Raw genomic sequence first — 12,186 nt, forward strand, 5'->3', positions numbered from 1 at the left:
AGCAGTGGGGCCAGGGAAACTTGGGAAGGGGAAGGTTGTCTCCTGTGGGAGCCCTGAGGGAATCATGGCTCCTGCATTCCCCACAAGTAGTGGGATGGCATCAGGTGGAGGGCAGCCTGGGGAGGACCTGCTCCTCCAAGGAGCTGCCTCTTGTACAGGAACTCTGGGTTCCTGATGGAAACCTCTCTGTGCTGTCTTTCCCATGACATCCACAGTCTACAAAGTAATTCAGGCCCTGCCCTCTCTCCCTGTGCAGAAGACAAGACCAAAGCCACAGCAAAGACTGCCGCTGGCATTATCCTTCCCAAAACAGTTTTCCCTCTTCTGCTAAAAAGTGGTGCCTGCTGATGGTCCGGACATCGCTATCCAAGGCTTCCCTCCTCACCACACTTCACACAGTGTTTCAGATGTGTCAGGCAGGAAATGTGCTGTTTGCTGCCAGGAATATAGATTTTTCTATCCCTTTGAGGTGGTTTTAATTAATTTCCATTACTTTCCCACAGCAGGATTGTTTCCCTTGTGAATGCAAAGGTTTTCTGCCTGTGTGGCCTTGATCACCTCTAAACTCAAGCGCTTTGGCAAAGAAAAGGTGAAGAACACATTTGCTTTTCACCACAGCATGAATCTGCTAGTGTTTGCTTTTCCAGAAACAAATAGATCCAAAATAAAAGAGGTTTTTAAAATTTAAGAAGCTGAAAATGGAGGCTCCTTGGCTTTTCATTTCTAGTGCACAGAAATATTCCCCATCAGTGATAAAGTCTACATGAAGTTTCAGCCAGTGGCTTAGGTAAAATTTCTTCACCCAGATCTTAGCAGCTGTAAACACTCTTGCTTAACCCTGAGTCAGAAGTCTGGAGGGTCAGGAACAATCACAGAATCACAAAATCACAGAATCACAAGGTTGGAAGAGACCTACAGGATCATGGAGTCCAACCCAGCCCTAAACACCTCAACTAAAACATGGCTTCATCTTATTGGACTCTACGCAACCATCCAACCATTTCCAGTCTCTGGAACAGCTAGACAGGAATTATTTATTTTTATAAGACTACAAATATATCTCTCCCCACTTTTTTTTTTTTTTTTTGTCAAATAAGTTTAAGAAAAAAAGTGAAAAATCTGGTAAAAATAAAATTCCTTTTTGCACTGTTTGTGTCTTTGCTGGCCTGGAAGTGCCCTGGGAAGTGCACTGCAGCAGTGATGCCATCCCCTAACACGTTTCTTTCAGCTGTGTATAAGTTGCTTTCCTGACTTCAGAGCACTGTCTCTCAAATGCAGTTTATTTTTTGCCTACTCATCTCTTTCAATCTCTATCTTTGTTTGCTTTACTTATATTTTTCTCCTTTCTGCTTTGCTAATTTTTGCAGCAAATTAGTGTCCATGCTTTCCAGTGCATAAATAATTTCAAACAGAGAAATTTTCAATCCATTTTGTATATCCTAAATCTACTTGAAAAGCATCATGCCTCACTTGAAATCCCATTTTTTGTGACATTCAGAAGCAACATCAGCAGTTTCAGCTACAATCTTTTTAATTATTTTCTTTGATTAAGACAAATTTATTTCCCAGAGTTATGTGTTTGCACAAAAATACAAAGTACATAAAAATCCTAAATCAACAAAATGACACCGATTTTGAAAATTACCCTGCCTGCAAATATTTATCACTTGAACATCTGTCAGAGCTGTATGTCCTAGAAACATTTATACTAAGTTTTTTCTTAATGCAGATGGAAGGAAAGGTGAGGGAGCTTAGAGGCAAAATTACACAGCATAAGAAACATAATGTAATCAAGTGTCTTAAGTACGTGGATATTATTTTTGTCTCCTGCTCTTTCATAAATAATGTTCAAGGTTTCCTCTGTTGTTCGTTTGCTTTTTTTAAGTTTCCTTCCTCTGTTGCCTCAGTTCAAGAGGTTCAAGTAAAAAGAGATGCTGATAAATTTCTGAACATAATTTCAAATAAAAATAGAATGGATTTTTTTTCCCCAGTGGAGCCCAGATATCAGCCAAACTCAATATAATTTTTTTATATGAAAAATTCCACACAAAAATTCCAGAAAAATTTCAAGAACATGTCTGCACACCTGGGAAGCAGTTGTTGAAGGAGCCAGTCTGTATCAGCTCACCTCAAATGGTCCAGCTGTTATCCAGCTGACAGCCACCTCTTGTGGTGCAAACTTTAACTTCAGTTCCCATGGCTAAAATAACAAATTACTGGAGAGCTTTCAGCTCTGTTGTAAATGCAATATGCTCTCAACAAACATCTTGAAAAGAAGTCATTACGCAAATGTTTAGTCGCTGAGAATAGGATTGCCCTAATTGAACAAAATACTCAAAGTCCTTCAGGATGTTACCAACTCTTCAAGCTACAACTTGAGATGCTTTTCTGGCCCTTGAGGGGCAGAGCATGTCAGCCAAATGTTTAGTATGCTTAAGGAGATTTCTAGGTTTACTGCAATAAGAACCTAAGAACAGCACTGCTGGGTCAGACCCAAAGTCACTCAATAGGTTGACAATGGCCTGCAGCAGGTGACAAGAGAAGACCTGTGTGACAGTGTATGGCACACTTCCAGCCTCTGCTTGTACTCAGCACCTGAGTTAGTGGAGTTTTCTTCACATTTCTTTGAATTTTTGTTCAGAAGTTGGAGGCAGGTTTTAAATTTCACAATGACCTTAGGCCAGGTAAGGAAGACCAAGTCCCTGAATGGCTGAGCTGAGGCACAGCAAGGTCAACAAAATTGCCTCTCTCAAAACTCAGTGTGACTCAGAGGCAAAATGGGACTAGGAAACTGCTGAGCTCTGACCACAGTAGGCATGCCCAGCTAGAGGACAGGACGTGACTGCATAAAGAAAGGGCATCTTCTATTGGCATCTGAATTCCAGTAGGGTTTATGTTCCATAAGCATTATTTTTGGAAGCTGAAATCCACTTTGAACTAGGGTTTTTCCAGTATAAAGTGGGAGCACATGGCCAGTTTTTAGCTTCCTTTTTTTTGCAGGACAAGTTGCTGACACTTTCTAACACTGTATACAATAGGGATACACCAAACAACAGTCTCCATTCTCCCTTACACCCACAGCAACCCTTTGGTTTTATCAGTGTTGATTTACAATGTTAGAAATTTTAGTGCTGAAACCAGGACTGTCAGAAATTTCCCAAAACTCCCTGTACAGTCAGTACGTTCCCCACACTCAGTACATTCTCCATAGCTTTGAAATCTGCTGCACTGGCCAATCTTTTATTTTTTCCCTATATTTTACTATTGTAACCCTTTGCTGACCACAACTGCATAATAGGTGATCTTGGCTAAACCACAGGACCTGTAGCAGCGGGACCCAAAGCTGGCAGCTCCTTGGAGAAGGAAAACTGCTCAAAGCATTCTGACGCTTGTGGTTTCAGGTTTGCTGTTGCTCTGGGCAGTATAAAGGAAGACACTGTGTTAAGGACAGCCAAGGCTCCACACAAATTTTTCAAAAATGGTCAGTAATGTTTACTGTCCCAGAGGGCCTGAGTTTCTGGAAGAAGATGCTCAATGCTTCTTAAAAACTCATATTTATTTCAGGCTGTGTCCCTGAGAGCATGAATGGGAGGAAGTGAGCATGAATCTTGGAAGTTCATTTCTTGCAAGCAAGGGTTTTTTTGGATGCCAACTCAGCATTGTGCAAAACATAAAAAATAGTATTATGCTCTAGTCATGGAAAAAACTTACCTTTTAGGGGTTTTTCTCCATTTTATTTATTTATGGGAGCGGGGATGGGATGTACAAGATCTGCAGCTTCTCTCAGCCAGAAAATTTTCATTCTTTTGTAATTTAAATTTCTGTCTTATCTCTAAACTTAACACCTTGCTATACTCATTCCCACTCACAATTGTTTGTTGATAAAAAAAAAGTGTTACTGAGCAATTTGCTTTGAACCTACTCCTTATTTTTTCCCTTTTAAGTATCACTAACTTTATTTTTTTTTTTGCATGTTTGCAGATTCTGCAGCATTAGGATGCCCTCCTGTTGCCCTTCTTTCTGATGTTAAGAAATTTGTTCCATCCCTTTGCAAGTCACTTTCTTCTATCAGCCTGCAAACAACAAAAGAGGCTTTAAGGATGAAAGGAAGAGGAAGCCAGATTCACTTTTTAATAGTCTGGGGACTGGACACTATCCCCTAGAACACTGGAGCTTGACTGCAAAAACCTAGAGACGATTGAATTAAGCTCACATATGTAATGTTATGTTCCCACAGGACGACCCCAGGTGGACTTTCATCACGGGTCTTTTGCTAAAAAGATATATAAAAAAATCCCCAAACACGATCTGGAATCAATAAGATATTATTCTTTCCTTTTCCTGCTTTTCACTTTGCAGCTTTCAGTCTGACAATGCCATAACCTTCACAGTCACCTCTGCAGAGATCCTGCTCCCTCTGGAGCAGCAGTGGATGCTCTGCAGCCTTTTGCTTCTTCCCCAAAGTCAGATAACAAAAGTTTCACATCTGAACATTTGTACCTTCTGTTTAGCCTTGTTCTGGCTGGTTTAGGTTTGGGTTTTTTGGGGTTTTTTTTGTTTTTGTTTTTTTGTGGGGTTTTTTTTCTGAAATCTGCAGAATTTTGTGTCTTAAAAATGATACAGATTTAAACCAAAGACTTTAATTTTCTCAGCATATTATGGCTATGTTCACATTAACTCTTCAACACTAGCACTTCTTTCTATACAACTGTCTTTTCCTTAAAAAGCTGGAGTTTTTCTTAGCATATGCTGTACTCTAACATATCAAAACAATTAAAACTAATTTTCTAAAAAAACCCAATTGCACAACAATTTACTGTTTGGCCCTTCAAACTTAATATTCTTAGATAGATAATCAGCTCTATTAATAAGAATATGTTATCACACTGTTTGGGAATATTGTAGTTCTGCTTCAATAAATGTACAACCTTTTTTTCACCTGGACAACTAGGCTAGGCCATTGAAAATAAACATATATTTTTGGGAAGTATTGCTCCAAACATGTCAAAGCAGCAGTATTTATTCAGTATTTGTATACAGTGAAAATTGAAGGTGCAGGATGATCATGCCGCAGTATAAATTTCCTGTATAAAAATAAACTGAGCACTACAGATCAGAGAGATCAGATGACATTTAATTGATTCCAAATTCAAGAGGTGTAATGATCAAGATAAGCTGACACAATGCCCTGAAGAATAAGACTGTGAACAATTTAAGGTCAAAATAATGTTATGATCGGTCATTTGTGGGCCTGTTGTCAGATAATGTGTTCTGGCCATGGAGATTTGAGTTACCTGAGCCATCTCTTTTACAGCCATAATAAAAATGAATAAGAGTAGGTTATGCCTCCCATTCACTGATTTAATGTCAAAGCTGATGCTATCTGGTGGTGGATGTCTTACTGTAAAAGTCCTGGTGACCTATATTTTCTAGCTGTTAGTTGCTTACAACACAATAATTGACGGTGAAATTGATTCTTCTACATTGCACAGCAAAATGCTGAGGACTTGAAGAGATGTTCTCCTTGGGTCAAAGCAAGAGCTGATCCTTTGGGATACAGTAGGACTGTGTCTACCCATGTAAGTTTTCCAAATATGCCCTTATTTTTTTCCTCTGGGTATTTTGTCCCAGCAGAATTTGGGCACTTCTACCATCTGCCTAGTTTTTCTGAACCAGTGACCTTCACCCTAGAGCTACTGCCTAGTAATTCAGACCAGATGCTGTCCTAGGTGATAGAAACAGGTATGATGCCTCCATGAAACATGGAATCACAAAGATTTGCTGTGCCTGTGTCTGCAAGCTGCATTAAGCCTTGGGCTTGCAGCCAGGGTTGCACTTCTGGTCAGTGCAGAAACCATGGACACAAAGTGGCAGGTGACAGCACCAATACTTCCTGGGAATACAGGGCTGCTTACTTCCCCAGGCATGCCCAATGCTTTGAGAGATGCCAGGCAGAAAGGTGGCAGCCAGAGGCCATCAAGCAGTTTATGTTGCCCTGGTGGTACTGTGGATGTAGTGTGAGGAAATGGGATTCCAGCTCAAAAACATGACAACTCCTTTTCACATTTCTCCAATAAAAATAGATATAATACCCTTACAGGCACTGATACCAGTTCTTCAGATGGTGAAAAATGTAAACAACTATCAAGTTTTGTTACAAGCAGACCCATTCCTATTCACTGTACCAAGGTTTGGGATCAGATGTGCAACAAGTTTAGGTACCTAAAGATGCAGGAGGCTGTTACTGAAAGCAATAGGAACCGATAACACAGTGATTTGGAATTATGATTAGGATGGGCATAGCTGCATTAGCAAGCTCCCTAAAAACTGGAAAAGATGGATAAACCTGGCCCACACACCAAAAACAATACCACAGTGAGCCACAAGGGTTGTGATGGCTCAGCCAGATTCTGGCAGAGTGTTCAAAATGGGAGAGCTTTGCCTAAATAGCATTTACACCTTCCCAAAACCTGTTTTAGCTGCATACTGCAGGGGGAAGAAAAAAAATCTCCTGAAATCTCCAAAACTTAAAGCCATTTCCAGGCTATAACAAAATCAACTCATGATATCATGTAAAGAAATTCCTGAGATAAACAGCCTGTCGTCTGGGGTCTGGGAGCTCTGCACATTTTGAAACATGGCACATCCTCAGATCCAAACAGAGAAAGAGTTAATTTCATGAATAAAATGCAAGTGACCCTGAGATTTGTATGCTCTCTTTTTTCCTATTGTTATCTTCCCACAGTATAACACAGCTATTACAGTAATGTATTGGTGCCTTGCCGAGGGCTACAAACATCATGTGCAAGGAGCTTTCTAAAAGCTTGCAGTTATTTTTCAGAGCTGATGGTTCCTTTCTTGTGTTGCTATCCTCATATACAACCCTGACCTCGCAGGTTTACAGCACAGCAGGGCAAATACCAAGTGCTGGGAAGTGGGGTAGAGTGCCTTAAGAGCTGAAAGCATTGCTTCTGCTTTATGACTGGGATAGCAGCTTCGCTGTCCACTGACACAGATGTCTACAATTACTTTTAGCAAGGCTCTAGGAGGTGTTTCACTGATTATCTAGACCTCACTTCAAGAAGAAAAGAAGCACTTTTGTTGCTGGAGTGTCCAAAGTGGGACAATGAAGCTGGTGAAGGGTCTAGAGTATAAATCATGTACAGAGCATTTGAGGAATCTGGGGTTGTTCAGCCTGGAGAAAAGGAGGCTCAGAAAAGGCAAACTAAAACTAAAACTAAAACTAAAACTACCTGAAAGGAGGGTGTAGCAAGGTGTGGTTCAGCCTCTTCTACCAGACAATTAGTGACAAGAGGAAATGGCCTCAAGCTGCACCAGGAAGGCTCAGATTTAAAACCAGGAAGAATTTTTTCACAGAAAGTGTCAAGAATTGGAACAGGCTGCCCAGGGAAGTGGTGGAGTCACAATCCCTGGAAACATTAAAGAAATGACTGGACACAGCACTCAGAGCTATGATTTAGTTGGCATGATGGTGTTTGGTCAAAGGCTGCACTTGATGATCTTGAAGGTTTTTTCCAGCCTTAACGATTATGTGGTTCTATGTTTCTAATCTAATTTGTTTTTTAGTCCATACAGAGGACAACCTAACAACTCTGAGGAGCTTGGTTTTCAAAGTGACTTCCACATTCCTGGTCCCCTAGAAAACCACCATTTTACAAACCTGAAAAAGCAGAGAAATTAGGAGCAAGCTGATCTCAGGTTTGTGGTCAGTAGCACACCGCCAGCAGAGATGTGCCAGAGGTTTCCAAATGTACATGCAAAACTCTCATGCAGAAAGCCGCTGTCTCGTGTGACTGAAGGTCTCCACAACCTTCCTCACATGCTTGCCCTAGCCTCTGTGCAATGAAAGCAGCTGCAACCATTGTTCCCATCTCTGTACATCCCCTGCGAAAGCAAAACACCCTGTAAGCAGTCTCAACCACACTAATCAGGTCTTGCTTCTACTGCAAGAAAAATGGATTAATTTGACCTGGTCACAATAAACCCACAGGATAAATTGGATAAACACAATCTAAGTGCATCAGGATTTAAATGCCACTAGCAGTAAAATGAGGAAGAGCAAGAAGCAATAAAACTCAGCAGTATTAAACTCATTATATTGCACAACTGTTGTGGTATTAATGAGCTCATTTTGCACATAGACAATGTGTGCAATGCAGCTGAGCTGGTGTCAGTATAAGCTTTATCTTTTTACTCCCATTCCTATGCACTTTTAAATTCATACTAGAGATGATGCATAAATTGAAATTTAATTTTCTAGTCTCTTTCAATTGAAAAGAAAGACATCCCCCAAAAACTCATCTTCCAGCATAGCTGTCACCTCCCACACATTTCACATATTTTAAAGATTCACTATGAATAAAAACACACACAATCAAAGTAAGTCAACTTTTAATTTATTTTGAAGAAATAAAAAAAGCTTCTTAATGAGGTAGACTTCTTAATTGGGAGAACTTGAAAGCCTTACTAGCAAGAGCTGCAGCTGCAGTATGAGAGGCTGCTACTGGGAGGGAACCTGTTGCATGGAGAGGAGCTCCCTCCTGAGTCTGTCTGCATGAGGGGTTCCTGCAGGATGGGGGGGCTCCACGGAAAGAAGCTGGTCTTCATCATGTTGTCTTGTCAAGCAGGTTTGAGTCCTGTGAGAGCAGAAGAGACATGTAGGACCAGCAGAGACTTTCTGCCCACACAGGAAAAGTGGGGTTTTGCAGAGGTAGGGAAAGGTAACAGGTGGTTTTGGGGAAGGGAGCTGTGGCTGGGACACAAGGTGCTGCCATGAAGGGCTCCTTGCTGATGCACTGGCAGGCACTGCCCCACCTCTGCCTTCCTCCTGAGGTACAATGGGCAGGCCCTGCCCTGCTCTCTCCTGGACACAAGCAAGTCAGAGCACTAGGTCAACACAACGTTCAGAGGAATTTCTCTGAGCTCGAGGAGGCTGCAGGCTTGCAGAGCAGAGATTAGGCAGCCAGCTAAATAAAATGTGGTCAGAAGCAGCTACACGGAGATAATTGCAAGGTAGTGATGATCATCAGAGATTCTGTTTTATGCCTCCTGAATATGCTTGCACAGAGAGACTCATCAGACTGAGCAGGGCTTCAGCAATGAAGCCAAGGGCATGGAAACGCTCTCACCATTGCCAGACATTGCCAGTCCTGCAAGTGCGGTGCCACCATCCCTGGTGTTGAAGCAATGGGATGGGGAGTGAGATAAGCCCAGAGCTGACACAGGGTTTTACAGGGAGCTCCTGAGACAGACTGCATGGGCTCCCAGTTGCTATATGAAAGACACTACAGATGTTTTGGTCAGTTAAAATTACTTTAAAATATATAAGCCACACATAAAATAAAATTTGCAAGTTGAGTCTGTGAGAATCCAAGCTTCTGCTCTAAAAGATAGTACAGGACCAGGAGCAGCTTCTGCTGGAATGAGACTGCCAGGGCCTTCTCCAGGGCAGCTTCCCTGATGTTTCCTCTCCATCCCTGAAGTATGTAATCTGACAGTGCCTAAGGCAAAACACTTCGACTTATTTCTGAAACCTTCCCGAGTTTCCTTTCACACCTTAAAGCTGCCAGTTCAGGGTACTGAATTACAGCAGCCAGCTCTGCAAGAGACTTAGCAGGGATAAAGCGCTGGAAAAGGACCATGAAAAACTGCAACCCAAGTTGGACTAGGTGATCTCCAGCCACCTTCCTCCTGAGCAAAATTTTCCTGCTATTATGTAATTTTCATCAGCATCTCTGTTTACTTTCAGTGTCACTGTACTACCAAGAATTAGCACCAGCACAGCACTTAATTCTGTGTAAAACATTGTTATTTTTATAATGCAAATATCTTCTCCTAGGGCTCCAATCCCAACAGTGTGACTCTTTTGTCACACTAAAAAGAGGGGATTTTATTTGGATGTCAACTTTAAATACTGCAAATTGCAGAATGACTCATGATATCAGTTTAACAAAAACATCCTTGCACTGCCAGATTTAGAGAGAGAGAAAGAGAGCCCCTTGGAAATTTCATTTGCAGGCACCTTAGTGCTTGCAAAAACATACTAGGCACCCTACCAAAAAAGTGGCAGCTTCTGCAGAATTATAGAATATAAAGCCTAATGGGAAGCTTTTAACTTTGATGGCTGACTCAGAGAGAAATTTTCCATTAAAATCACAACAAACACCTGCAGCCAAGTAGTAAGACAAATGTTTTGTTCCAGTTTGTAGCTACTAGGCTTCTAATGTTCACAGAATCACTGAGGTTGGAAAAGATCTCCGAGATCACGTTCAACCTTTGACAGATCACCATCCTGTCAACTAGACCATAGCATTAAAGGCCACATTCAATCATTTCTTGAACACCTCCAGGGATAGTGACTCCGTCACCTCCCTGGGCAGCCCATTCCAATGCTTAACCACTATTTCTGTGAGGAAATTTATTCTGATGTCCAGTCTGAATCTCCACTGGCACAGCTTGAGGCTATGTCTTGTCCTATTGCATTTATCTGGGAGAAGAGACCAACCTCCACCTAGCTGCAGGCAGGTGTTATTCCCCTCAGGCAGGGAGCAATAAGGGGTCCCTGGAGCCTCCTTTTCTCCAGGCTAAACAATCCCAGCTCCCACAGCTGCTCCTCACAGGACTTATGCTCCAGACCCTTCACCAGCTTGGTTTCCCTTCTCTGGACTTACTCCAGCACCTCAAATATCTTTCTTGTAGTGAGGGGCCCAGAACTGAGCACAGGATTTGAGATGCTGAGTACAGGGTGACAATCACTGCCCTGGTCTTGCTGGTCAGACTATTTTTGATACAAGCCAGGAAGCCACTTGCCTTCTTAGCCACCTGTGAATGCTGCTCACGTCTAGCTGGCTGTCAACCACACCCCCACTATACAATAACATAGTATAGTTCACCACAATGCATTGTATTACAAAACCATTTATGAATCATGTTTTGTTCAATTAACCATTCCCCCAAAAGTGTATCCTCTATACAATCCATCCATTAGGGTCTCCTGCTATGTGTGGGCTTTTTGGGGGGACAAGGTAGTATTTTTACAGGCCAGAGAGACGTATAGAAAACTGAGAACTGACTGACTGCATACAGTTGGAGAAAATATGCTCTATTAAAGCAGTAAGGCTTTTCAGGGAGATGAAAGAGCCCTGGCTTGTGTGTATTCAGCCAGTTACACAGTACAGCAAAAACCTCCAGGCGAACAGTTTCATTAAACATTAATTTGTGAAGCACTTCAAAGTTTAGGTTGAGGCGTGCTTCTGTATAATACATGATATTATTTATCATCTAAAAAAGTTGTTTTGGATGCAATTAGGGAATAATCCTACATCTCTCAGCAGTGATTCAATGGAATCCAAGGAGGTCTCACATCATTTAACACAAACATACAGCAGAGGAAGGGCTTGCAAGTCTCTCTCCCTTTTAATTCAGCAGATCGGAGGGGAAAAAAAAAAGTTGTGGGCTTTAAAGCATGGACTTTGATTCATTAGCTTGAACATTTCAAGCTTATCAAAGTAGCTTAGCTCACAGAAGACAGCTAGGAATTCATGGTATGCTGAAAAATGGACAAATAGTAACCTTCCCAGCAGCACTGGTCAGAAGGTTTTGTGTAGGATGGGTGACAACTCAGCCTTGTTCTCCAGTCCCTTCCTCACCCCTGAGCTGAAGCTGCTGTTGCTGCATTAAGTGCTTGGGAGCAGCAAAGAGAAGGTCTTTCCAAGAAGCAGATGACTGAGGAGTGCCCTTAGAGAAGATGACAGCATGGAAGCCAGCATGAAGCAGAGCACCTGTCCCCATGCCCCCACAGCTCCTCCTGCACAAGCACTGGCTGGGCAGCACAGTCCAGCTGGCAATGCAGGACAAAGCCTAACTGTAAGGCAACTGGTACCTTGGGATCAGCAATGACCAGAACTCTGCACCTACCCTCTGAGTTTACAGGTATACCTATCTGTCACTACCAGTGAATAAGCATGAATAACAGTGAAATATTATTTCAACAGTAAAGACAAAAAGATGTCATTGTCTTAAACATATGGGACTATTCAGGGCAGTTATGATTTCACATAAAAGCTGAATTCATGAAATACACAGGAAATCAAATCAGCTGGTTGTATTTTCTTGTCATTTTTGTCGAGTACTTCAGAAAGCACTTACAGATGTGCAAATGTGTAA

This window comes from Pseudopodoces humilis, chromosome 3, assembly GCF_049639895.1.
Source record: "Pseudopodoces humilis isolate 2021_Gansu_Grassland_sample_001 chromosome 3, ASM4963989v1, whole genome shotgun sequence".
Lineage (NCBI taxonomy): Eukaryota > Metazoa > Chordata > Aves > Passeriformes > Paridae > Pseudopodoces > Pseudopodoces humilis.